This window comes from Vicugna pacos, chromosome 20, assembly GCF_048564905.1.
Source record: "Vicugna pacos chromosome 20, VicPac4, whole genome shotgun sequence".
In the NCBI taxonomy this organism is placed as follows: Eukaryota; Metazoa; Chordata; class Mammalia; order Artiodactyla; family Camelidae; genus Vicugna; species Vicugna pacos.
Genome location: NC_133006.1, coordinates 12,860,162 through 12,885,523, shown reverse-complemented (window position 1 = coordinate 12,885,523; position 25,362 = coordinate 12,860,162). Strand labels below are relative to the sequence as shown.

Sequence of the window (25,362 nt, the reverse complement as noted above, 5' to 3'; positions counted from 1 at the left end):
CATCTTCTCAATCTGCTGGCTTTCCAAATAAAATGGTTATTCCTTGCCCTAAACCTCGTCTCCTGATCTATTGGCCTGTCGTGTGGCAAGCAGAATGAGTTTAGACTCTCTAACACAAACAGAGGTGAGTAAGACAGGGCTGGAGAACACACTCCCTCTGGGCGTTCAGTCTAGTGAGGACTAGGGGTTTGTAATATTAGGTGACAAGTGCTAAGATGGAGGTAAGCACTGAGGGAGTATCACCCAGGACCACCTGGAGGTTCAGAGATGGCATCCCAGAAAATATGAGGCCAGAGAGGTGAGGAGCTGCTCAGACAACAGAGGGGAGAAGATGTTATAGGCAAGGAATTAGTGTGGGCAAGGCCAGATGAGACAGAACAGCATCTGACTTCTGGGGAGCCCAGCACTCCTGGGGCATAGTGAGTGAGCAGGGTGTGGTGGGAAACAGGACCAGAGAGGCTGTTAGGTGGTCGGTGGCAGGACAGAGGCCAGGTATGAGATGTGCAACGGTGGACTTGATCGTGTCGGCAACAAAGCAGAGGCACTAAGTATCCGATTTGCAATTTTGTTCCAAGGTCAGACTTCCCTCCACCAGGTAGGTGAAGGCTACTTGAGGGCTCTGTTCACTTTGCCCAACATTCATGGAGCCCGGGACCACGAGCCCAGCACCCCACAGGACACCGCGTCGCGGAGCTCAGCAAGACATCATCCCTGCCCTCGAGGGGCTGGCAGTCTGCGGGTTATCCTTCAAAACACGGGAGTCAGGATTCTGACTGGCAGCCTCATCCCAGTCAATTGATGTTCTTTCTCCCCGTGTTGACACTACTCACCTTCTCCTGGTCACTGTGTTTGCTTTGTTTTCTACGTCTATTGACAGAACAGTGTTTGGTCAATTATGTTCGATGCAGAAACACAAAGGCAGGCCCAGGAACGGGGACACGTTGACTTAGCTCTGGCGGCTCTGTTTCCACAGGCTGTTCCTTCCACTGCTTTACACCAGCTGCCCTGAGAATCCTTAAGTCCTTTGGCTCGAACATCCCCTCCGAGCGCAGTAAATGAAATTAGTTTGGACAGTTGGTGACACTGCCACCAAGGGGGTGGGACGAGTTGTGGGTGAATCGTCATTAAGTTTGCAGTCCCTTAGGGGGAAAAAACGTTCGAAATGTCCCCTGGAAAACAGGTGGCTCTAATTTGGGGTGTTTATTTCAGAATATCGCACCGCCTTCCTTTTCAGAGCTGACATAATCCCCCCATGATGAGTCAGGTCAAGCATCCTTATTACTGTTTGGGGAGGGTCTCTTCCCATGGTTTCTCGAGATGCTACAAGGCAAAGAGCAAGCGGCTGACTCCACGAAAAGGGAAGGAGAAGCTGGGCGGCTCTGAGTCCCTCTCCCTGCTCCCATACGGAGACATAAGGGGTGGGAACCCAGGAAAAGCAGCAAGATGCATCACAGAGACAGACAACACTGAGGGACCCTCCTGAGATCATCTTCCACCCAAAAAGATTTGCAAAGAGTTTTAGAATGAGTCTCCTATAGCATGTTCACGAACATCCAGCTCCCCAGGCCAGGAATGCCAACATGGAGAAAAGTGTCCCGGATGGGGTGGCAGGGTTGGGGGTTGGTCAAAGCCCTGGCTTTGCTACTAATTTTGGGCAAGTTTCTTAACTATTTAGTTTCCGATCTTTCTGTCGTAGCACTGGGCTTCGACATCTTTGAATGATGACATTGATTCACAGAGCAAACTAGTTCACATGGGCACCTAGAAAAGGATTTTGAATAAAACTGGGACTTGACTGTGTTCCCAGCACCCTAATTAAGTAGACATTATAACAAGAACAGAAATCTTTGTTCAAACCTGCCCACTGTTCCACTGTAATATGCTTCATTGGTTCCATGAAAGGACAGACAATTGGGTATATGCAACAGGCTCTGAGTCGCACTTTCTTACAAACGTTTCCAGGGATTTATTTGACGTGTCCTTACTGCTGACATCGGGACATCCTAGGGGTCCTGAACAGGAAGCCCCTTGCAGGGCTCCAGCTATTTCTAGACATCTAAATGTAGAACTTTTGTGTAGTCCAGCCAGGCTAAGCAGACCACACAAATACTTTTTTTTTAAATTGTGAACTATACTAAAACAACATCAATCAAAAAACGTTGTGCTAAACCCACATTATCCCTCCTCCCTACCAAATACGAAGTAACTAGGTACACATACAGATAATAATGTATGCATCAACGTCACACTGGCTAGCTTCTTCCAGAAATTTGTCTGTATGAAATCAAGGATCTAAATTCTCGGACATATCCAGATAGTCAGTTGAATGAATAAATAAGTGAAAAATAGATAGTCATTATACAAAATGTATTTACATTTTGGATAAAAATTAGGTTAAATTAATAGAAATATTGCTTAATATTTCTTATTCTAATTACAGTATTCTAACACCCCATGGATTATGTTGGATACTCTATTTTGGAGACCATGACCCCTAGAACAGCATTAGGTTTCTGTGATACAGCAATAATAACAATTTCTACTAACAATTCTGTGACTTTCCATTATACTGAACCAAATTATAGGGAGTTACTCTTTTAGAAAAAAATACTCCAGGCTATGAGTCTAAAAAAGATCCACCAGGGCTCTTTTGTTGCCTGACTTCAGAAGGACACCATTTACATTTTCTGTGAATGGTGCCCCCTAATTTTACTCAGTGCACAACCTGTGCAACTCTGCATGGAGACCCTGTGAGCCCCATATCGGAGGCAGACTCTGAGGATGCTTTCCAAGGAACATGTCTCACGTGAGCTGAGGGTGAAAAGGAATGTTGGTCTCCTGTTGGCCCTTCCAACCACACCCAAATCTGGCGATTCTAATCACTATCAAGCAGTCACCTGGAGTGGATACTAGATGGTGCCAGACTCATAACACTGAGAAAGAGCTGGAGCCACATACCCTGGTCAAAGCCTGTAAGAGCTGGAAGGGACTGCATTTCAGACAGGAGGAAACTGGGGTCCAGTCACATTTCATAGTAAATTATTGACCAAGCTGTGTCAGACATTCCTGACCAGCAGTCCTTCCACAATGTTACACTGTCACATTAAGATCAGCTAACGGAACACCTGTAATATCTACTAACTCTAAGGCGCAGTGCTTAAAATAAAAGTGATTACTTTATGGATGGTTCAACTTCATCACAATAAATAATAATAATTTAGGCTCCTACATATTGAGCATTTACTATATATCAGGTGCCCTATTAAGCAATTCACATGGAGTCTCTTATTTAATCTTTGTAACCACCCCGGGAGGAACGTATCATCATGACATCCATTGTACCAATGAGGGAACTGCTAAACGATTTAACAGGAATTAAGTTGTTAAGCTAGGCTTCAAACCACACAACCTGACTTCAAACCCTGCTCTACAACCTATGGATATATACTGCCTTCCATAATGAGGGACGTCAACTATGTGCAGAACAAAGGGTGTTCATCTGTGCCATTTCTCTTTGCAGCAGTCATCATCAGAATACTTTCTTTCCTCTGCATTAAATAAAACACCAGAATGCTTTCCTCTCCCTTTTCCACTTCTGTCTCTTCTTTTCTCCATCAGCTTCTCTTTCCCCCTCCCCTCTCTCTCATACACACACACAAACACATCTAGGAAAATGTCTACAGGTCCTTCAATTTTAGCAGAAAGCAGCAAGACAGTTCTCATAATCCTATCAGCAAATTCTGAACCAACAACCCCTTTTGGTTGCCTTGTAGTGTGGATTGCAGCTCTTACGAGAGACCTTTCCTTCACTGGATCTCAGGCAATGCTCAAGAAGCAAGGATTTCATTCCTCTTATTATCTTCAAGAATTGTGTTTATCTGTCTTCCCCACAGGACCGTTGGACTTAAGCTGTTTGTATCTTATATCTAGTACCTGGCATTGGTACATTGTAAAAGTAGGAAGGAAGGAAGGGAGGAAAGAAGGGAGGAAGGAAGGAAGAAGGAAGGATGGAAGGAGGAAGGAGGGAGGAGGGAGGGAGGAAGAGAGGGGTCTATGAATGACTGTATGAGCACATTTTCTCGATCGTATGTTCCCAGGGAAGAGGTCCACAGGGGAAATGGAAAGAATATGTCCATTCACCCAGCAGCACCCCTTTCTCCGTACTACACACCAGACCCACCGGCAAAACCTCTGGGCTCCCTCTTCCCAACAATCCCAACCCCACTTCGCACCACCACTGCTGTCAGCATCATCCAATCCACCATCCTCCCTTGCCTAGTTTTTCAGTTGCCTCCCACCTGTTCTGCTGGCCTCGACCCTTTCTCTGCTACAGTCTTGTTACCCAAAAGGCAGCCAGAATGTTCCTTCCAAAGCCCCCGATGACTCCCCCCGTCACTCAGAGTTCAAGTGGAAGCTCTTTCCAAGGCTCATCAGGCCGAGCCCAGAGCTGTGCCCACCTCACTCTCTCTACCACCCCTCAGTCAGCGTAATTACACCAGCAAGGATGTAAACTTAAAAGAGCGAAATAGATCCCATATTTGTTTTAGGGAACCACGGGTCTTAAGTGACTCAGGGACCACACATGACGGTCAGGTAGCTGTTCCTGCGGCTGGCACCAGCTGGAGACGCCAAACCTTCTATTTCCTCCTGCTCCTGTTTGGTTCAATACCAGCGGCAGGTGAATTTCTTACGAAAGCAACACTTTGCCAAATACACACGTAATGGTTTGATGTGCCCACAATGCTGATGATGAATCTTGTCTGCTGCAGGAAGTTGCAGGGACACCTCTGCTCTGGGGAAAAGATATACCTAGTCCTCACTTTAAAAAGCCGGGGGTGGGGGGTTGAGGGGTTGTGGTTTGAGAAACTAACACAATGGCCACATGGATGCAAAGGCCGGAAGGCTGCTTGAATGCACTTGTCTGAACATCAGCTCCTCCATGCCGCCTCTCCTGCTCCTTCGTGCCCCCTTGGGCAATCCAGAACCCCCACAGCACTCCACTCGCTCCTCCATTTCACCACAGTTCACAACTTGCAAGTCTGTCTCCTGCACCACATTGTTTATTGAGAGCAAGGGCCCTGCCTTACACACCCAGCTCCCCTCAGATGCTCAACACAATCCCAGGCAAGGCTTGCCTGGTACCCAAGTATGAACCAAACACTCTGCTGGGTGCCCTTGAGAAGGACCTTGTAGAAGAATAAAGGAGATGCAAAACAACAAGGGAAAAATACAAAGTAGAAAATAATTATGTATTAAATTAGCAACTAAAGTGCATTTAATTCATTAGAGGAGTTAACTGGAAACCAGAAAGGGAAGAAATGAGTGTGGACAGGGGTTTTTATAGGTTCCTAGAGTAATCACATTTATTAGCAAGAAGTGTCAGTATTTACTAAAATGTTGTCTTCTTCACAGTAAAACAAAAAAAAATGTAAATATGAATTTCAGGGGTTGTTGGGGAAAATGCTCGGCCATCTTGATTCATAAAGATGATTCGTTTAGCCCGGAAATGCTTTTTATGTTTTTTGGGGTGGCGGGGGGAGGTAATTAGATTTATTTCTTTATTTACAGAGTTTCTGGGGATTGAACTCAGGACTTCGTGCATGCTAAGCACGCACTTTACCACTGAGCTATACCCTCCCCCTGCTTTTTATGTTTCGATAGTATTTACGACCATAATCTTCATTAGAATACCAGTCTAATATGAAGATCACCAAAGTTCTTTGTCTAAATAATCATACGTGTTAAACATTAACACTGGCAATAAGGGTCTTACAACTAGTGAAATCATGTTACCTTATCAGATATGTTAGCTATATTGGTGCCAAAGGACAAGCTGAGTGACAGAGGTAGCATTTATTGACCAGATATACGGAGGACTCTCTGTGACCTTAGAGACACTCAGAAGGAAACTCTGGTGCCCAACTGCCGATTTGACTTTCTCTCACAACCCTTGGTTTCATTTTTCAAAATCATGTTGACGAAGGAAATTTAACCAGACAGGAAAACGTACTTAACGACCGACTGTCACCAAGGAGAGGATGTGAGCACCCATTTCTGCACACTCATAAGTGAACTCTTACAAAACGCTTTGCCTGTGGTGTGTAAACGCCAACGCTGAGACTTGCACTTCAAATGCACTCTCCACTGCCTGTCGTTCTGAGCTGTCCCGGGGGAACCGTGGGGCGACTCGTCCCACCAGCCCTACTCCTGAACGTGTACTGAGACCCAACAAGGTCCATGGTACCATGCACCTGAGTGAATCCGCTCACTCAGAGCAAAATAAAACCCCAGTCTCGCCCTCCGCGTGTGCGGCCGTGCCTGTCAGAGGCAGCCCTTACCTTCACGAAGAGGTTAATCTTGGGGCTCGTGGAAGCTGATTTGTTTTCTTCCGCATCAGCAGCAGAAGAGCTGGTCAGGGAATCCCCGCTGGTGGAGGAGGCTCTGCTCCGCTGGATGGTGTAGCTTGAGGGAGAAGGCAGGTCTTCCTCCATCCTACCTCCGTTCTCCTGGGGCTCCTCTGGGCCAGACTCCTGGTCCTGGATTGGTGAGCATAACTCTTCCACTGAAATGCCCCTGTCCTCCTGGGGCTCACCTGGTTCAAGATCCTGGACCTCAGGACGGACATCATCAGGCAGAAGGTATTCTCCTGTATCTGGTTGCAAAGAGGCCAAGCTATCCTTCTCCTCCACAACTGCAAGAGCTGACACCAAATCATATTCATGGGTTTCCAGCTCATTGATATATAAATTGTCTTCTGACCTCAAACCTTCAAGGACGTCATCATACAGGGGGCCTCCATGCTCTGTTGGCTGCTCTGAATCCTCATACACCCTATCCTTCTGGACGGTGTCATAGATGGTGCTGTAGTCTTCGTCACTCATGTTGATGGGCCCGACAGATCCTTTGGCAGGCAGACCTCGGCAGACTGAGATGGGTACAGGGACAGGGAATGTGGAACTGCCTCGCCAAGGAGTCAGCGGGCTTGTGAAACGCGGCAGCTAGCCACGGCTATCAATGACAGGTCTCTAACAATCATTGACCGGAGTCTTTAATCAGCAAACCACAAGTCCACTGGACGTAAGACAAAGCTTACACAGTCAGTTAACCCCTTCAGTCCCAAGGATATTTTCAAGCAGACTCTGTGGTTTTCCTCCTTGGCAGTAACTCCAAGATTCTTTGGATCAATGAGAGGTTGGACTGAATTATCTTTCCAGCATACGTAGAAATTCTGAACATTGAGCCATTTGTCACTACATCGAACTCCCCCCTTCAGCTGCCTCCAAATGTTGACAACATTCAAGAAGTCCCTGCAATTCGGTGGAGAATAGTTCTTCCCAGCTGGAATTCATCTGTTCATGGCTGAATTCTTCACACAAAACAAAATGTCTGCGTATCGATACCCCATGATAAATAAGCTAGACACGCTCTAGGTCGGTGATGAACGTCGTTGACACTTCTTATCTGGGACCACCACTCGGTGATGAAATGGCAGAAGGAAAAGAAGATAAATGCTCTGGTCTATGGTCACATCCGTACTGATTGCCCAACCGGAGGGACTCAAAGATTTATGGCTTTGAGGTCTTTGTTTTTGTTTTTGTTTTGCTCTTAACCCTGTGTGATCATCACAGTCCAGCCATCCTCACTAAGACTCTCTCATGTACAGGATACTGAGTTGAGCATCCAGCGCTTGAGTTAGAAGACACATTCTCCGTCCTCCAAGGGCTTCTACAGCAAAGAACCCTACGCACAAGTTGCCTCCTTGATGTCACCTACAGATGCCATGACTACACGGGCTCTTTGTGTGTTAACCTGGTACTCTGTCCTCATAATTCCTGCTTCCCTCACCACACCACGTACATCGTTCTCTCTGAGGGGACACCGCAGATGGACTGTTAAAGGACTCTAATGTCTAGAAATCATGTGAAAATTGAGAAGCAATGCAACCCTGGTCGACAGAGCATTTGATGAGCATCTTACTCACAAAAACTCCTTTGTACCCCTGCCTCCAGTGTTGCATCCAGGACTTCTGGAGCAAGGTAGAGCAGTATTTCTAGAATTCTAGCTTTGGGGATCGCTTAAAGAATGGATGAAGGGAGAGGCCAGAGACAGGCTTTAAAGTCTACTGATGCTAACCCTTTATTTTACTGAAAAGTGAGACATGTATTAGGCATTGAATTTAAGCATTCTTATATAAGACCAGTAAACTCTTTCTCAGAGAGTAAACTCAAATACTAGCTGGTGTGATTTGTCAGTTTAGAAGAGTCAAAGCAATTTTTCTTTATTCTCGAGCCAAATGACATTTTAAAAGGCAAAGGATTTTGTTGCAATAAGTAATTGACCCAACTAACCGGACAATAAAATGGGAAACTCTCTCATTGTTCTCGCCTCTGTGTGCTTCCCAGGTTGTGACACCGTGACTCAGCCGTTAACACAGGGTGAGCCGCCAGGGCAGGGTTCACGGAATACTTTGCAAGGGATCTCAAGATTGCCTCTGTCTTTCCTTTAAATTTCCCTATCTGCAGATAACGTACTCCATTTATCTACACACATTTAAATTCTGTTTTGATTTTGATTTCCATTTGGGTGCAGAGTGGGCAGATGTGAGGAGCAGAGAAGGGAAGTTATGAAATTGTGGGGAAAAAAAAAACCCTGAGATTTATTGAAGCATTTCTTGTTTACAAAATCTATGAAGATGAAGGAGGGATGTTTCAGCCACATGGTGGTGGGGGGAACTCTGGTGCCAAACAGACCTGGGTGCAAATGCTGACTCTGCCACTTACCTTTTCTGAGGCTTGGTTTCCTTACTTGTAAAAAAGGAAGTAACATCTTCCTCCAAGTGTCGGTGGAAAGGTTAAATGACAAAAATATGTGTGAAACCGCAGAGTCCGGCAGATGAGAGCAGCTTGTTCAGCGTTAGTTTCCAATCCTCCTACCCTTAAGCTGCACTGGTTTGAGAGCTCAGAATGAAGAGATTCTGGGGGGAAGAAATAAGTGTTAAGTAATGTAAGTAATAACGGCATGTTAGTATGTTAATGGAGCTTAGCTCCACTGTGGATGGCATTTATCATTATGCATTTTTGAAGCTGCTTTCTTTCCCAATACCTACTGTAAGTCATGACCATTACATTTTGCATTGTGCCATCATTGCAACCTTCAAACACATGTACAGACGTTTTGCATGCTTTGCCCAAGAATGCAGTAAGCCATGTATCATGAACTCCGTTTTACAGATATGAAAGCCATGGCTCAGGCTGCTTTCCTGGCGAGTAGTTATAACACTAAGATTAGGGCTCAGTTTCCCTAACAGCTGACACTGCTGTGATCATTAAAAGAAAAAGTTTAAAATGTATGCTCTGCAAAAGCAGCTCTGTAGAGTCAGGGAAAATATCAGATGTCTAGAACTGAACCGGAATGATAGACCAGGCAATACAAATAAACATGTTTTTACCAAAGGCAAACAGTGTGCAAGAAGAATCAGGTTCAAAAACACCCTGAGGATGTGAAGGAGTGTTTTCTTTCATGCAAAGTCCACCAGGGGGCACTATTACTCACTCTCAGCTCCAATCCCGCCCCACCTTTTGAGCTGTTTCTTCTTCCAGGCTAAAACGCTATGTAACTGTTGCAGTTCACAGATTCCCCAGCCTGATGGCTTTTCCCCATTTCCCAATTATTTTGCTGTGAGAATAAGGTGCCTCAAATTCCAAACATACTTTTAAAATGTTTTATCTAGATGTGTCACGTTAGAGCTCAATCCCCCAACCCCTTTTTAAAATTCCTTACAGTTCACTTAACGAGTGTTAAATTTTAAAATAAAGGAGAAAGGAGCTCGTGAGGAACACTTGATCCTCACAACAGCTCTATAGGGCAGTTCGTTTTTCTGTTTTACACCCGAGGAGACAACTTCAGAGAAAGCAATTTGTCCAAGATCAGGCAGACAGTAAACAGAGAAGCCAAATCCAAATTCTTTTCACTATCCCTTAGTAACTAACAGTAACTAAATTTCCCAGGGGAGAGAGTTAGTAAATTCAAATGATGTCTTCCTAGACTTGGCAGGCAAATGAAGACAAGTGGGATCGCATCTTCAGAGAACACCAATCACAAAAGCCCTTTGCAGCCCTTTTAAAGTATTTCTCTCTTAAACGATTCCTGTCCTAGAGTCAATCTACAAATTCATTTTGGATGTGTTTGGCTCCGACCCTGGTTCATTTTATTACATAAAACTCTACCGCAAGTCTTAGCTTGTAACGTTCAAACCAAACAGAAAATAAGCAGTCATATCTATCTAAATTCTGTATTATCTCCCCCACCCCAAATCCAAACATTGTGCGGCACTTTTGGTGTCCTGGGTCTTGAGGTTTGCGGTTTCTTTATTACCACTCAAGAAACTCCAGTGTCACTGCTAATAATCATGGCATGTAGTGTCTGTCCCATTAGTTCTAAGTCCTGAAGTCTCAAACTGAAGGCTAAGACGTCCCCTTGAATGGATGAACGTATCTGTGTATGTATGTGTACACACACACACAAACACACTGTTGTATGCGTACAGTGTACAAGATTGGGGATCATGAGGTCATTGTGGTTTCCATCTTTCTTATTTATTTAGATGGTCACTCTAGTCCAAACACTGCTCTCTCTCTCCCTTTTTCTCTCTCTCTCTCCTACCACCACCTCTCAATCAAACTCCTGCTTTTTACCAGGTTAAGCATCCTACAACGCGGCTGAGAATACATGTCTTCCTCCCCTTTCCTATCTATTGCCCGTGACCTGGACACTGACTTCTACCACTGATGAGCCAAAGGAGAGACCAGCTGTGGTCCCGCCTGACTCCAAGCTGCTGCCAGACCTGTCTTGAAGATTTCTTGGTCAATGCTGGGCCAAAGTCTAATGAAAAGGCACGGAGAACTGATAGACACAACAACATGGGTGAATCTCGAATGTGTCATGTTGAGTAAAACAACCAGACACGAAAGAGTACTTACTATATGGTCTTATTCCTTTTTTTTAACATTTTTTATTGATTTATAATCATTTTACAATGTTGTGTCAAATTCCAGTGCAGAGCACAATTTTTTAGTTATACATGAACATATATATATATTGTCACATTGTTTTCTCTGTGAGCTACCATAAGATCTTGTATGTATTTCCCTGTGCTATACAGTATAATCTTGTTTATCTATTCTACAATTTTGAAGTCCCATCTATCCCTTCCCACCCCCCGCCCCCTTGGCAAACACAAGTTTGTATTCTATGTCTATGAGTCTGTTTCTGTTTTGTATTTCTGTTTTTGTTTTTGTTTTTGTTTTTAGATTCCACATATGAGCAATCTCATACGGTATTTTTCTTTCTCTTTCTGGCTTACTTCACTTAGAATGACATTCTCCAGGAGCATCCATGTTGCTGCAAATGGCATTATGTTGTTGATTTTTATGGAAAAATATGGAACGCTTCACAAATTTGCGTATCATCCTTGCGCAGGGGCCATGCTAATCTCCTCCTTATCGTTCCAATTTTAGTATATGTGCTGCCGAAGCGAGCACGGTCTTACTCCTTTTATATGACGTTACAGAAGCCAAAACAAATCTGGAACTTTTTTAAAGGTCGGAACAGTGATTGCCTGGAGACGGGGCAGGCAGGAAGGGTTCTAAGGGAATTTTCTTGGGGGATGAAACGTTGTCTATTTTGACAGAACGTTGAATTACACAGGTGTGTGCACTTGTCAAAATTCAGAAGAGTACGCTTAAGATTTGTACATTTCAGTCTTTTGTAATTTATTCAAAAAGAAAAAGAACTAAATAAATTCAGAACTACCATCATTGATATGCTGCTGAAATGTTTCTAGGTAAAGCATACCGATGTCTGCAACTGACATTGAAATTCATCAAAATATAAGATGAATTGACGGGTGGACAGATGACTAGATATATGCGTAAAACAGACACGGAAACATGTTGACAGCTGACTCTTGAACAGTGCCGGGGTTGGGCTCAATCAACACAGGAGGGCAGATAGGATGGAGGTCTGGACATCTGTACTTTTTAAATGCTCTCCTGGTGAGTTTCGAATTTGTCACATAAGTAGACCTTAAACTTTTAAAGTGAAAGAAATCTTCAAAGAGACTGCAAAGAAAATATAATTTTTCTTTAAAGAATGCTGTTTAGGGTAAAGCTTCTTAGGGTTTGTGGGTATCTTTTCCTTCCAGCTCTTAGAACTAGATACCAAAGTGTGATACGTCGATGAGTTCACATTAAAATAGAACAAACTCCAGTTTTAGACTCCCAGAATTAATAAGATCTCATTAACAGAAATTATTTTTAATACTACAGAAACTGACATCCATGGGAACGCTACTAGTTTTGTAACAGGGAAGAACAAGTCCAACTCCATAGTGGGTCTGTTTAACTTTTGTGTTCTATTGTTTTTGCTGCAAGTCAATCACTCAAGAGATGTCGCCTGTAAGCTTCAATTATACATAATGGCCCATCTCTAGGAACCTTGCCTCCCAGGTAATGAGCAGTAAGCTAAAACACCTTGGTTTTGCTCGCAGGAAACACCCCGACCAGGCCCACCTGGGAATGGCTGCAGAAGGAAGGTGTTAACACCTCCCCTCCGGAGTCTGACCGGAACCAGGAAATGTTTGATGTTACTCCCTCCCCTTTCAGTGTAAAAGAAGCCTGAATTCTGACTCAGGCAAGGTGGTTCTTTGGGACAGTAGTGCATCATCTTCCCAGTCCGCTGGTTTTCCGAATAAAGTCGTCATTCCTCACCCCAACAACTAGTCCCTCGATTTACCGGCCTGTTGTGCAGCGAGCAGTATGAGGTTAAACGTGGTAAGTTTCCCAAATTCCAACATCTGTATACCTGGTCAGCATAGCTGGATTACCTTATAGGTGGGCTAAGCATGTGTTTAGAGCAGAAAACAAAATATAAGTTTGGAAAAAAATCTTATCTTTGCTTTTTCAAAAGCAGCATAGCACGAATCATTATGGCAGAAAAGGAAAAATTAGATTGTATTGCTATGTGTGACGTGATTCTTTCTGTGGGAGGCAGGGAGGAACCGTGGCCCTTGCCAGGACTACGGACATGCAAGCTGCCACCAGCCTGGCCAAGGGAGTGGAAGGGGCTTCTGCACTGAAGGCAGAACCTTGCTCCCCGCCCTCTGTCCACCATCTCTCCCCAGCCAGGAGTCAACACCAATTAGAAAGTCAAAGTAGCCAAGGAGAGGGGAGCGGAGCGAGCTTGTGCCTGGCCCAGAAGGTTTTACACTGTGAACTTGATGGGGAATAACATACTAATTGTTCTTTGTCTGCTGAGCAGGGCCTGGTGCCAGCGCAGAGCTGGCCCAGAGAAGCTTCCAGAGCCTGGTGACCTGGTGTGGGGACCGGACCGAGCACTGGCTGCTGGCCACGCTGCTGCTTGCCTGTGGGGGTCAGGGTGGGGCTGGGCGGGCACAGCAGGTGCACCACAGACGGATTAGGAACCTACAGGTTTCAGAGTTGCTCTTTTCAGGGAAAGGGACAGGAAATGGCTCAAACATCAGGCCAGTAACAATCAAATCAGAACGCTAAACTCCAGGAAGAAGGGGAGGGTTCATCCCTCTGGACTAAACGTGCAGACACTCCCCCATGTAGGGGTCTTATCCTCCGCAAATGTCAAAACACTCCTTGGCCTCCAGGATGTTTGTCCTGCAGCGTGTTGGAGGGACAGAAAAGTGACCAGACCGAGTTCTCCCTCCGGGGCCCTGTGAAATAGTCCTTTCAATTGCAGGGCAGACCCCCGGGCTGTGAATAAGATGGAGTGAATAAAGCAACCTCCCTTGGGAGCAGGACTTTCTGGAAAGGAGACCAGAAGGCTTTTCTCCGTTATCTCCATACACTGAAAAGGGTGAAAACTGTATAGCTGTAATCTTGCTATTGGTCTTCCTGATGTATTGACACAGGAAAAAATTTAAACGTATGCAAAAGAAAATGTATTTTTCAAAAATACACACACATAAAACTGTCACAAGCAGTTATCTCTGGGTGGTGGGATTGTAGAAGAATTGTTCTCTCTTTTATCCACATTTCTAGACTGTCTTACTTTATGTGTATATATATGTAGATGTGTGTTTATTTACCTATACAAAGACCATGCACGTCTAAAACTCAGGAAAATACGAAGCTAGTTCTATAGTAAAATCAGTTTAAAAATTGCAGATGTATTTACAATAGCCAAGACATGGAAGCAACCTAAGTGTCCATCCACAGATGAATAAAGATGTGGTGTATACATATACACGTATACACAATGGAATATTACTCAGCCATAAAAAAAGAATGAAATAACACCATCTGCAACAACATGGATGGACCTAGAGATGATCATACTAAGTGAAGTAAGTCAACAGAGAAAGACAAATGATATATCACTGATAATGTGGAATCTAAAAAAAAATGAACATATTTACAAAACAGAAACAGACTCACAGACATAGAAAGCAGACTTATGGTTACCAAAGGGGAAAGGGGGCGGGAAGGGATAAGTTAGGAGTTTGGGATTAATAGGTACAAACTACTATATATAAAGTAGATAAACAACAAGGTCCTGCTGTACAGCACGGGGAAATATATTCAATACTCTGTAATAACCTATAATGGAAAAGAACCTAAAAAAGAATCACACAGATATACATCATGTTGCTGTACATCTCAAACTAACATAATATTGTAAATTGACTATACTTCAATTAAAAAAAAACTGCAGGTGTCGGCTCTTGGCCGCACGTTTAACGATGGGTGCACGAGTGGACACGCTGGCCTTTGGGCCGGCACTCTCCGGGCCTCTGTCTGCGAGGAGAGGGAAGGGGAGGTTTCCTCAATGCACATTCCCTCACTGCGGGGACAGGCAGAGCGGTGATCATGCTGACAGGGCTTTGTTTATGGAGTTTTCTTGAAGGACAGTGGAGCAGATTTCTATCTCAGGAACGTCTCCAGGGCTTTCCTGGGGTTATTTCAAATGCCTAAGACCATAAAATACAGGGCTGAGACCTCCCTTCCGCCACTCTGACAAAATGCCACTGGCTTCCTTTTCTTGGAAATGATGCTATTTTAGGTCCTGCTCTCAGCTCTCCAGAGACGCCAGGCAGAAGCAGGTCACGGCGACCTGTGTCTTAACTCTCCCAACTTAGCTCCAGCCATTTTGTCAGCCTTTGACCCTTCACCTGTCACACCTGTCACTACGTCACAGCTATAAGGCACAGAAATACCAAGTCGCTAGGAAAGAGCAAAACCAAAGGGAAAACACAAAACAAAACCCCAATCCTGTGTGTTAGCTGGGACAGATATCACTGCCCCTACACCCATTTTAGAGATGAGGAAACTGAGGTGCAGGAAGGGTCACCCTGGGGTTTGCCCTGAGCTATAACGTATAGCTCCCCGGCTGTGCTCTAGTGCTGCCTGCACCATGGTGGTACCAACGCCTGGCCAAGGTGCCGTCTGCGTGGGCACAGGCTGCAGAGGCATACCACCCTCGCCTGACCTGCCCGTCCTTGGTACTGCGGCTCCACACAGCTAGGACCACCGTGGCAGCCATGAACGGGGACCCAGGCAGACTGGCACCATTCATGAACTCCATTCTATTCTGGTTTTTTAAATTTTTACTTTATTTTATTTTAAATGTTAAAAAGTTATTTTAAATGGAGGTACCTGGGGATTGAACCCAGGACCTCATGTATGCCAAGCATGCATACTACCACTGAGCTACACCTATGCCCCCTAATTTTTATACATTTTACACACTTTTTATTTAAATAATGAAAATAGACAATGTAAGGAATTCACAGGGTATCAAAGAATAAAAAATAAAATGTGAAAATTCTACTTAACCATCTCCTACACCTCCTGCCTCAAGACACACATTCAAAGTCCCCCCACCTCCCCGGAGGAGACCACACGATCGCTGGTGCACGTCGTCCTGCAAAACAACAGTCAGAGTGCTTGCTGTGGACCAGTGATTGCTATGTGCTTCCTGTTCTTCTAGTTCTTTCTGGTTTCAGGTTCCCTAAGCATGAGACCTCGGCTAGGAGAGTTTGTAAGGATGACAGTCTGAGGTCCGGGAGCAGCAATGCAGGTTCTGACCAAGAGCAGTTGCGGTGAAAACAGCCCAGAGAGCTCAGGTGTGGGCGGACTTTCCTCAAGCCCGTACGTCTGGAATCACCTCATGATCCCATCCCTTCTTTGACCACAGATGGGCCCTGGAACACCTCCTTTCTCATTCTCTAGACCCAAGCTGGCTGAAGAAGGGGGGCTCTTTCCCAGCACTCTAAAACTCAGTGGCAACTTTGCTCTGGATCTGGGTCTAACCGTCTCCTTGGTTTTCAGGCTGTGTCTCCAGGGCCCCATCCTGAGTATGCATCCCACATCTGATCGATGGCTCCATGATATGTCACCGTATTGGTAACACGCTCAGCCCATGAGGTCCTCTTCATCTGATGACGTCTTGCAGGTCCCCTGCCCTTAAATCCTGCCGCAGGGCAGAGCCTGCTAGCCTGCAGTGGACCCCCCCAACCCCCCGCCAATACAGGGCTCTGTGTGCTAGAAAGAACTTCCTCCCAGCACCTGTGACCTGCGTCATCTCCTTAGCACCTGCCTCCCTGTCGTGGACAGCTCCAGGTAACTAGTCATGTCCTAAGATGTGGCAGGTCACAAAAGCAGGGGAGAGACAGGTGGCAAAGGTGTGTGCTTCCGGGTACCTCGGCTACCTCAACAGACATCATAGGCAGGGGTGGCCGGGAAGAACTGTCCAGAACACTTGTTTGAAAGCTGAGGAAGGAGTGTAGGTCACTGGCAACCTCTGAGTTTTTCTGTGCACAAGCCGTGCAGCCATTGGGCACCAGCACAGAGGTAGCTGACTTCGCTGTGGCCGGCGGTGACTTTCTTCTCCACGTGCCTGAATGCACCTGTGGTCCAGGCACAGCGCAGCGGGACAAGCAGGGCATGGTATGCTAGGACCAGGGTGAGCTCTGAGCTGGGGAGCAACTTCAGAGTGCTTCCATCCTAAGTTCTGCCGTGAGCTGAAGACTGCCACCCAGAACATGAATAAAATAAGCCACGTGCCTTCTGCTCTCCTGTGATGCCTGAACGTTGGTGAGACGCCCCCACACGACTGCTCTCTGGACCTCGACGGCTGCGTCAGCATCATTGCCTCAGAGCACTCATCTATTGCTGAAAGGCAGAGCTGGTTCTGATGAAGTGAAGAGAGAAGAGGGCTCAGGACAATGCAGTGGGAATCCACGTGGAGGTTGAGTCAGATGGTAATGAGCTGTGATCTTGAACATGCCACCTTCTCTGGGTCTCAGCCTCCTCACCTGGACAGCAAGCAAGATGGACCCACGTATCTTCTGAGGTACTTACCAGCTTTCACATTTGATGAATCTGGGTTTTCCTCCATTACTGGTACAGGAGAAGCTACTTAGTTTCATCCTCATCCAGACCACCCAGCCATGTTATTAAGACCAGGAAACGGCCATTTACACGTTTAATCAAGACAGTGCACCTGACCACCACCCAGGCATTTGCTTGGTGGTGTTCTCATTAGATTGATGGATCACTAGATTACAAAGTCCCTGGAGAAGCAAACTCTTGACTGCGTTCTTACCTGGGTTTCACAGAGCCATAGCAGACCCTCAATAATGAATTGAATGAAAAGAGTTGAATTGAGACATCCTATGTTTCCCATCTAATACACCATAAGACAAAAATGCCTGTGGAGGCGGTGAGGGTTGGAAATGCATCTTACAAAGGAGAAACATCTCTGTGCTCAACTAACTGACCTGGGGTCACCATGCACCCCATGCCAATCTGCTACATGAACAGACCCAGACACGTGAATCTGCCCAAATGCGGGATACTCGGGTGACAAGACCACCCCAAGGCTCAGAGAGTTTCTGAAGTGCCCAAGAAGCAGGTACAAGTGTGCCTCAGAAGGCTGTTTCAAGGAGCCCAGTATAATCTGACAGCTTTATAATGTCCTCAGGGAAGGCATGTGTGTTTCAAATTTGCTATTTCAAACTAAGTAGGTAATTAAATCTTCTTACCCGTAAGACGCGGGCTTGAATCCAGTCCTCTCTGAGGTCCTTTTCTGGCTTTCACTTTCTGTCGTCATTCATAAACTTAAATACCCCAGAAATAATCACTGCATACATTACATACGATGCTGCAGGAAGAAATATTTTTAGGTTCATTCCAGGTGTGTTCTGGACCTATTGAGGCAACAAAAAGAAAAAAAGTGTATGAAGTGAGTGTGAAGAATGAGGTACAAAAGGATAAAACTCACAACCTAGGTGATTTCCATGTTTCTGCTTCCTGATTTGCAAAATGACTCCAGCCATATTCAAATTATTAAAGTTGAAAATAGAGGGCTGATAAAACACCTATCACAGAGCTCAAAGCAGAGCTGAATTTTTAAATTAATTTTTTAAAGCATGATTCATGAATACAGAGGATGAGTTGCTGTTTTAAAAACGTCTTTATATGTAACTTCACCTTGTTCCAGACAGGACTTAAGGTGGTATACAATAAATGAAAAGTGAAGGTCAGAGAAAAGAAAAACAAGGTTGGGACAAACTCCAACAAAGCTGCCATATAAAGGATCAGTGATAATATACTTCATCACTTCCTTAGTAACTACCCAGAGGAGTCACAAGTTTTATCTGCTGTCTCTAACTCGCTCAGTACCCGAAGCATCTTCTCAGTTGAGCTTGCCCCGGGCATCTGTCAATCACAGCTTCCTGATGCTGGCGAACAGAAATGTTTCCATCTGACAAAGGACTTGGAGAGATGAACTGACTGGCCTGTAGTCGCATAGCTAGTTTTGGCAGAACATGTAATTAAGAACTTAAAGAAGAGAACAGGCTTCTGAAAAATTGTATAGAATCTCCCTTTGTGTGAGAAATGAGACAAATAACCGTCTACCTAGGTAGGGTGCCTTAAATGTAGTTCTTCCTGAAAAAAACATTAATTGTATAGGTTTCACTCCTGTAATTTCAAGTTTTTACAAAATTTCAGTTCTCAAAACATTTGAATGATGAACAATTGTATAAGCTCTGTTTAAAAGAATCTGTATTTAGGCAGGAGTGTAATACGTACGGGGAGTGAGACACACAAAGCTCGAGTGGAGGGTGATTCGGGCGGGCAGTGGAAATGAGGAGAAAGTTCCAAGATAGGAACAAGATTTGTGTCTTTGGGAAGGAGCGAGGTCAGCAGGTTAGGAACGATGTGCATGAAGCAGTGAGACGCAGGGAACCAAGGTCCAAGAAATAGTCAGGGGTCCAGTGATGGGGGCATTGCCAGCAAGTGTGAGAAGCCTGGATCCATTGTGGGTATGATGAAGGACCATGGTGGGGTCTGAGCAGGGAGCCACAGGAACTGATTCTCTGCCCAAAGCTCCACCTGCCTGCTGCGGGAAGACTACACACACGGGGGAGGAAGGAAAGCAGGCAGCTCAGGAGCAGGTGGAACCTGACCAGCAGGTGAAGCACATCTGCGAGCAGGTAAGTCATACTGGCAAGGGGACAAGCCACCTCTTTGAGTAGGCTGTGTTCTGGGCTGAGTGGTGCCCCTCGCAAATTCAGAGGCTGAAGTCCTAGCCCCCAGTGCCTCAGAATGTGACTGTATTTGGAGACCTTTAAAGGGGTAATTAAGGTCAAATGAGGTCCTATGGGTGGGTCCAAATCCAAATGTGACTGGTGTCCTTCCAAGAAGAGGAGATTAGGACACAGACACACACAGGAGACCATGTGAGGACACAGAGAGAAGACGGCCATCTACAAGTCAAAGACAGAGGCCCTCAGAGGAAACCAGCCCTGCTGACACCTTGTTCTGGGACTTCCAGCCTTCAGAAGCATGAGAAAATAAGTTTTTGTTGTTTAAGCCACCCAGCGTGTGGTACTTTGTAATGGCAGCCCCAGTAAACTAATACAGGTAAAGAGCTTCCCTGAATCTCTGGGGGTCCTCCATGGTCTGAGTCGCACACAGAAGATGTGGAAGAGTAATAAGATGTTCACCAGCTGCTGGGGGGGATTCGGAAAATCATCGGGTGACCCTGGCAAATCTCCAAGATGACAGCAAAACAGCTCACTGGCACAAGAACATCTGAATGCTGCAAATGAGTGACATGGAGAGGAAAATGAGAAGATAGGGGATTTGGTGAGCAGCTGGGTGGCTCCAGGGAAACCCTGGAGGCTGGACCATAGAAGGTGATCCTTGAAGGTGAACCATCAGAGCCTGTGGTTGAGACTTTGGTGCAGGCGGTTGGAAGCCACGATGCTGGGTGTCTTGAGTCTTGTGGGGAGCTGGGCCTGCGTGTCCTGGGTGGGAGTTGGTAACGACATCATTATCATATGAAGCAGTAATGGTGAGGAGTAAGGACTGCACTGGCTTCTGGAAAAGGGGCCAGAAGTCCACCTACTTCTTCTCTGAGGTGGTATGTTGGAACAGAGTGCAGAATTCAACTTTCTCTTTTCAGCAAGTATTTGGCTTTAGCACATTCCTTGCTCCCTCACTTGTTTCTGCGTTAGCAGGATCTGTTCAGATCCGACCTTCAAAATTTTTTATTGAAGTACAGTCAATTTACAATGTTGTGGTAGTTTCTGATGTACAGCATAGTGATTCATATATATATATATATCTCTATATATATTCCTTTTATATTCTTTTTTATTATAGGCTACTATAAGTTATTGAATATTGTTCTCTGTGCTACACAGTAAGGCCTTGTTTATATATTTTATATATAGTAGCTTGTATCTGCTAATCCCAAACTCCCAACTGAACTGCATGATTTATCCTCTCTCTTTTGGGCTTCTCTTATAGCATTTAGCTTACTTGATAGTATAATGTAAGCCGGTGTTTGCTTTCCTGATACCCTTTTCTTATTTTGTTATTATTTTGTTGTTGTTGTTACTGGAGGTACTGGGGACTGAACCCAGGACCTTGTGCATGCTGAGCACAAGCTCTACCACTGAGCTATACTCCCTGGCCCCTCTATCCCCTTTTTAGATGTAAGTAATTGGCTTCATTCCCAGGTAGACTTTCCCTGTATAGGGCCAGCAGCTCCAGGCTTACACAGAGATATTCCAGGTGCAGCTGCAGACCACTGCAATACAGCAAATATTGCAATAACACCAGCCACATGAATATTTTGGTTTCTCAATGCATATAAAAGTCATATTTACACTACACTGTAGTTTATTTATAGTGTACAATAGCATTATGTCTGAAAAAATAAATGTACACTCCTAAATTAAAAATACTTTATTGCTAAAAAAAAAAGTTAACCATCATCGGAACCTTCAGAGGGTCCTAATCTTTTGTTAGTGGAGAGTCTTGCCTGGATGTGGAAGGCTGCTGACTGATCAGGGTGGTGGTTGTTGATGGTTGAGGTGGCTGGGGAAATTTCTTAAAATAAGACAATGAAGTTGGTCACATGGTCCTCTTTTCATGAACAACTCCTCTGTAGCAAGCAGTGCTGCTGGAGAGCGTTTTACCCACAGTAGACCTTCTTTCAAAATTAGAGTCAATCCTCTCAAACCCTCCTGCTGCTTTTTCAATCTAGTTTATGTCACATTCTAAATCCTTTGTTGTCATATCAGCTATCTTCACAGCATCTTCAAAGGAGTGGACTCCCACTCACCTTTTTTGCTCATCCATTAGAAACAACGCTTCATCCATTAGAGCTTTACCATGAGACGGCAGCAACTCAGTCACACCTTTAGGCTCCATTCCTCATTCTAGTTCTCTGGCTATTTCCACCACATCTGCAGTGACCTCATCCACTGAAGACTTGAACCCCTCAAAGTCACCCAGGAGGGTTGGAATCAACTTTTTTCAAACTCCTGCTGATGTGATATTGTGACCTCTTCCCATTTTCCCAATCACAAATATCCTTAATGGCATCTAGAATAGTGAATCCTTTCCTGAAAGCTTTCAATTTACTTTGCCCAGATCCACCAGATTAATCACTATCTACGGTAGCTATAGTCTTACAAGATATATTTCTTAAATAATAAGACTTGAAAGTCAAAAATTACTCTTTGATCCATAGACTGCAGAATGGATGTTGTATTAGCAAACATGAAAACAACATTAACCTCAATATGTATCTCTATCCGAGCTTTTGGGGGATGAAGTGCCTGTGGATGAGCAGTCACATTTTGAAAGAAATTTTTTTGGGGGGCAACAGGTCTCAACAGTAGGCTTAAAATATTCAGTAAACCATATTTTAAACAGAGGTGCAATCATCTGTTTCACTGTTCCATGTATACAGCACAGGCAGAGCAGATTTAGCATAATTCTTAAGGGTCCTAGGATTTCCAGAATGGTAAATGAGCACTGGCTTGAACTTAGAGTCACTGGTTGCATTAGCCCCTAACAAGAGAGTCAGCCTGTCCTTTGAAGCTTTGAAACCAGGCATTGACTTCTCCTCTCTAGCTATGAAAGTCCTACATGGCCTCTTCTTCCAAGAGAAGGCTGTTCCATCTACATTGAAAACCTGTTATTTACCATACCTACCTTTATCAATTATCAGAGCTAGATCTTCTGGGTAACTTGCTGCAGCTTCTCCATCAGCACTGCCTGCCTCACTTTGCACTTTGACGTTATGGAGACAGCTTCTTTCCTTAAGCCTCATGGACCAACCTCTGCTGGCTTCGCACTTTTCTTCTGCAGCTTCCTCACCTCTCTCAGCCTTCCTGGAACTGAAGAAAGTTAGGTCTTGCTCTGGACTAGGTTTAGGCTTGAGGGAATGTTGTAGCTGGTTTAATCTTCCATCCAGACCACTCAGACTTTCTCCATAGCAGCAATAAGGCTGTTTCGCTTTCTTATCATCCATGTGTTCACTGGACCAGCACACAGGATTTCCTTCAAGAACTTTTCCTTTGCACTCACAACTTGGCTTACTGGCGCTAAAGGCCTAGCTTCCAGCCTGTCTTGGCTTATGATACGCCTTCCTCACTAGGCTTAATCACTTCTAGCTTTCAATTTAAAGTGAGAGACGTGGGGCTATTCCTTTCACCTGAACACTGAGAGGCCATTGTAGGGTTATTAATTAGCCTAATTACAATATTGTTGTGTCTTGGGGAATAGGGAGGCCTGAGGAAAGGGAGAGAGATGGAGGAACAGCTGGTCGGTGGAGCAGACAGAACACACACAACTTTTACTGATTGAATCTGCTGCCTTCTATGGGAGCCGTTTGCAGGTCCCCCAAAACAACGACAATAGTAACACCAAAGATCACTGCTCACAGATCACCTTAACGGATACAATAATAATGAAAACATTTAAAATATTGTAAGAATTATCAAAATGTGACAGAGATAAAATGAGCAAATGCTGTTGGAAAACTGGTGCCCATAAACTGACAACACAGGGTGGCCACAGACTTTCAATTTGTAAAAAATGCAGTCTCGTGAAGGGGGATGAAAGGAGACATGCCTGTATTCTGCTTATTCAGCTGCTCCTGCTGAAAAATAGACTCTTTCTCGATGTTTTAACAAATGTTTCAGGATCAAATCTTCTTGGTCTGGCCTGAAGTATGCCCCCATCACCCACCATAGAACTAATTCCAGAACTGGCTCTAATAAGCCAGGCTCAGGTCACAGTAGGTGGGACCAGCTCATCCCAATTTGCCTGTGACTTTTCTGGTTTCAGCATTGAAGTCCTGTGCTCCAGGAGACCCCCCCACCCAGTTTTGGGCAAACTGAGATAGCTGGTCACCAGAGGAGTCCACTGGCGAGGCGGCGGGTTGTGGTCAGCCCCATCAGATTCCCGCAACTAAGTGTGAAAGTAGGATGGTTTCCTGGAGGAGACACTGGAAGAAGGGGAAATGAATTCTGGCAAAAGTAACAAAGTAATATCCTCTCCATGTGCCTTCCTGGATGAGAGGCATCTTGAGGACAAGGACTGAATCTTACTTATTATTCTTGTATCTTTTGTAAAATTTAGCACATTGGCTTCCACATAAGAAGGCCTCAAAAGAATTTATACTCTTTCTTGAACAACTTTATTAAATATTTTAAAAAATTCCTTTAGAGGGGAGAATGCTTAACAAAAAGTAGTTCATGATGGACAAAAGAGAATCACTTTTGATAGTATTTAAACAGTCAGCAATCTTATTTAATTGAGGTTATTCAAATGAAATCATGCTGGGAATGGAGTGGATGCAGACTTTCTGTTAAATGAACTTCCAGAATTATTAGTGTTATGGCTCCTCAGGTTCTTTCCTCATCATATATTTAAGATAAAACTTGTATTATGTCTTCTTTACATTAACACTTAATATATATTAAAAAGCAAAACATAAAATACCTTCCTAGTGATTTGAAATTTGATTCACTAGTTTCAGTTTTGTTGTTAAGTCAGACTTAACAGTGGACAGGATTGTTTTCCTTTGGGGCGTCTGTTCTGAAACTTTTTTCCTGTAACCACTAACTTCTGACCCATTCCTGCCAGCAGTGAGTGATGCATTACAAAATAGGAATTTAAAAGAGAAATAACTGCATGAAGCGCTATGTCATTGATCTCAAAAACAGAATAAACATTTAACATATTTTACACTAATGAATGAATGCTACATCTTGTTAGTTAATGGAGTAGGGAGGGGAAGACACTGCCTCTAACAGGCTGCTTCCAAACCCCACACTGGCCGTGGAGGCAAAGACTCTAAATGAGTTTTTGTGAATTTAGCTAACTCATTTCCCTCTGGGGCACAAGATGCATTTGTAAATGGGTTTAGACTATAGTTCCTAGTTCATTTCAAACTCCAACACAAAATGGGTTTCAACTTTATCCATATTTCTAAGAATTGTATATGTATCTCTTTTTCAAAAGCTGAGCTGAAAGAACATTATAAATGAATGCTATTATTTTGCCTACCTAAACAAAACAGTATGTCAAAAAATCACATTGGAGATGAAGAATTTGTTACTGTTATGTTTTCTTTTATCATCATTAAATGCCTCCAATGACCCTTCAGTGGACTTTCCAGTGGACTTCCCAGCACCCACTCCACCTCACTCCCACAGAGAGAAGACATGCGCTCTGGGGAAGAGAACTCAGCTCAAAGTGTAGACTGAATTGGCCTGCTGGTAAATTCATGTTCCTTGCAGACTTAAATTTGGGCATATGACATAATTCTAATCAAGGTGATGGAAAGACTTGGTTGCTAGAGCCAAAATCAAAACCAAAAAACCCTAGAAGTCATTTCTATTGCCCAAACAGAAGTGAAAAATGAATCATGACTCCCGAAACCACGAGGGGAACCAGAAGCCAATTCTGTTAACAGCCAGTTGAAGAGTGAGGAAGAACCCAGGATGTGGTGACACTGTTG

The 25,362-nt window shown here is 44.4% G+C and overlaps 1 protein-coding gene and 1 non-coding gene across 2 annotated transcripts in view; both read right to left on the bottom strand.

The window, feature by feature from the left end:
• The window catches only part of CLIC5 (chloride intracellular channel 5), a 129,152-nt gene extending 120,184 nt beyond the window's left edge, over positions 1–8,968 (bottom strand). Inside the window, exon 1 of the mRNA XM_072944880.1 lies at positions 8,781–8,968. The gene's annotated coding sequence lies outside the window, so the exon portion shown is untranslated. The remainder of the gene's footprint in view (positions 1–8,780) is intronic.
• Positions 8,969–11,433: 2,465 nt separating this feature from the next.
• On the bottom strand, positions 11,434–11,540 carry LOC116284771 (U6 spliceosomal RNA). Its single transcript, XR_004194434.2, has one exon. It is a non-coding gene; the product is annotated as a U6 spliceosomal RNA (small nuclear RNA).
• Between the last annotated feature and the right edge of the window lie 13,822 nt (positions 11,541–25,362).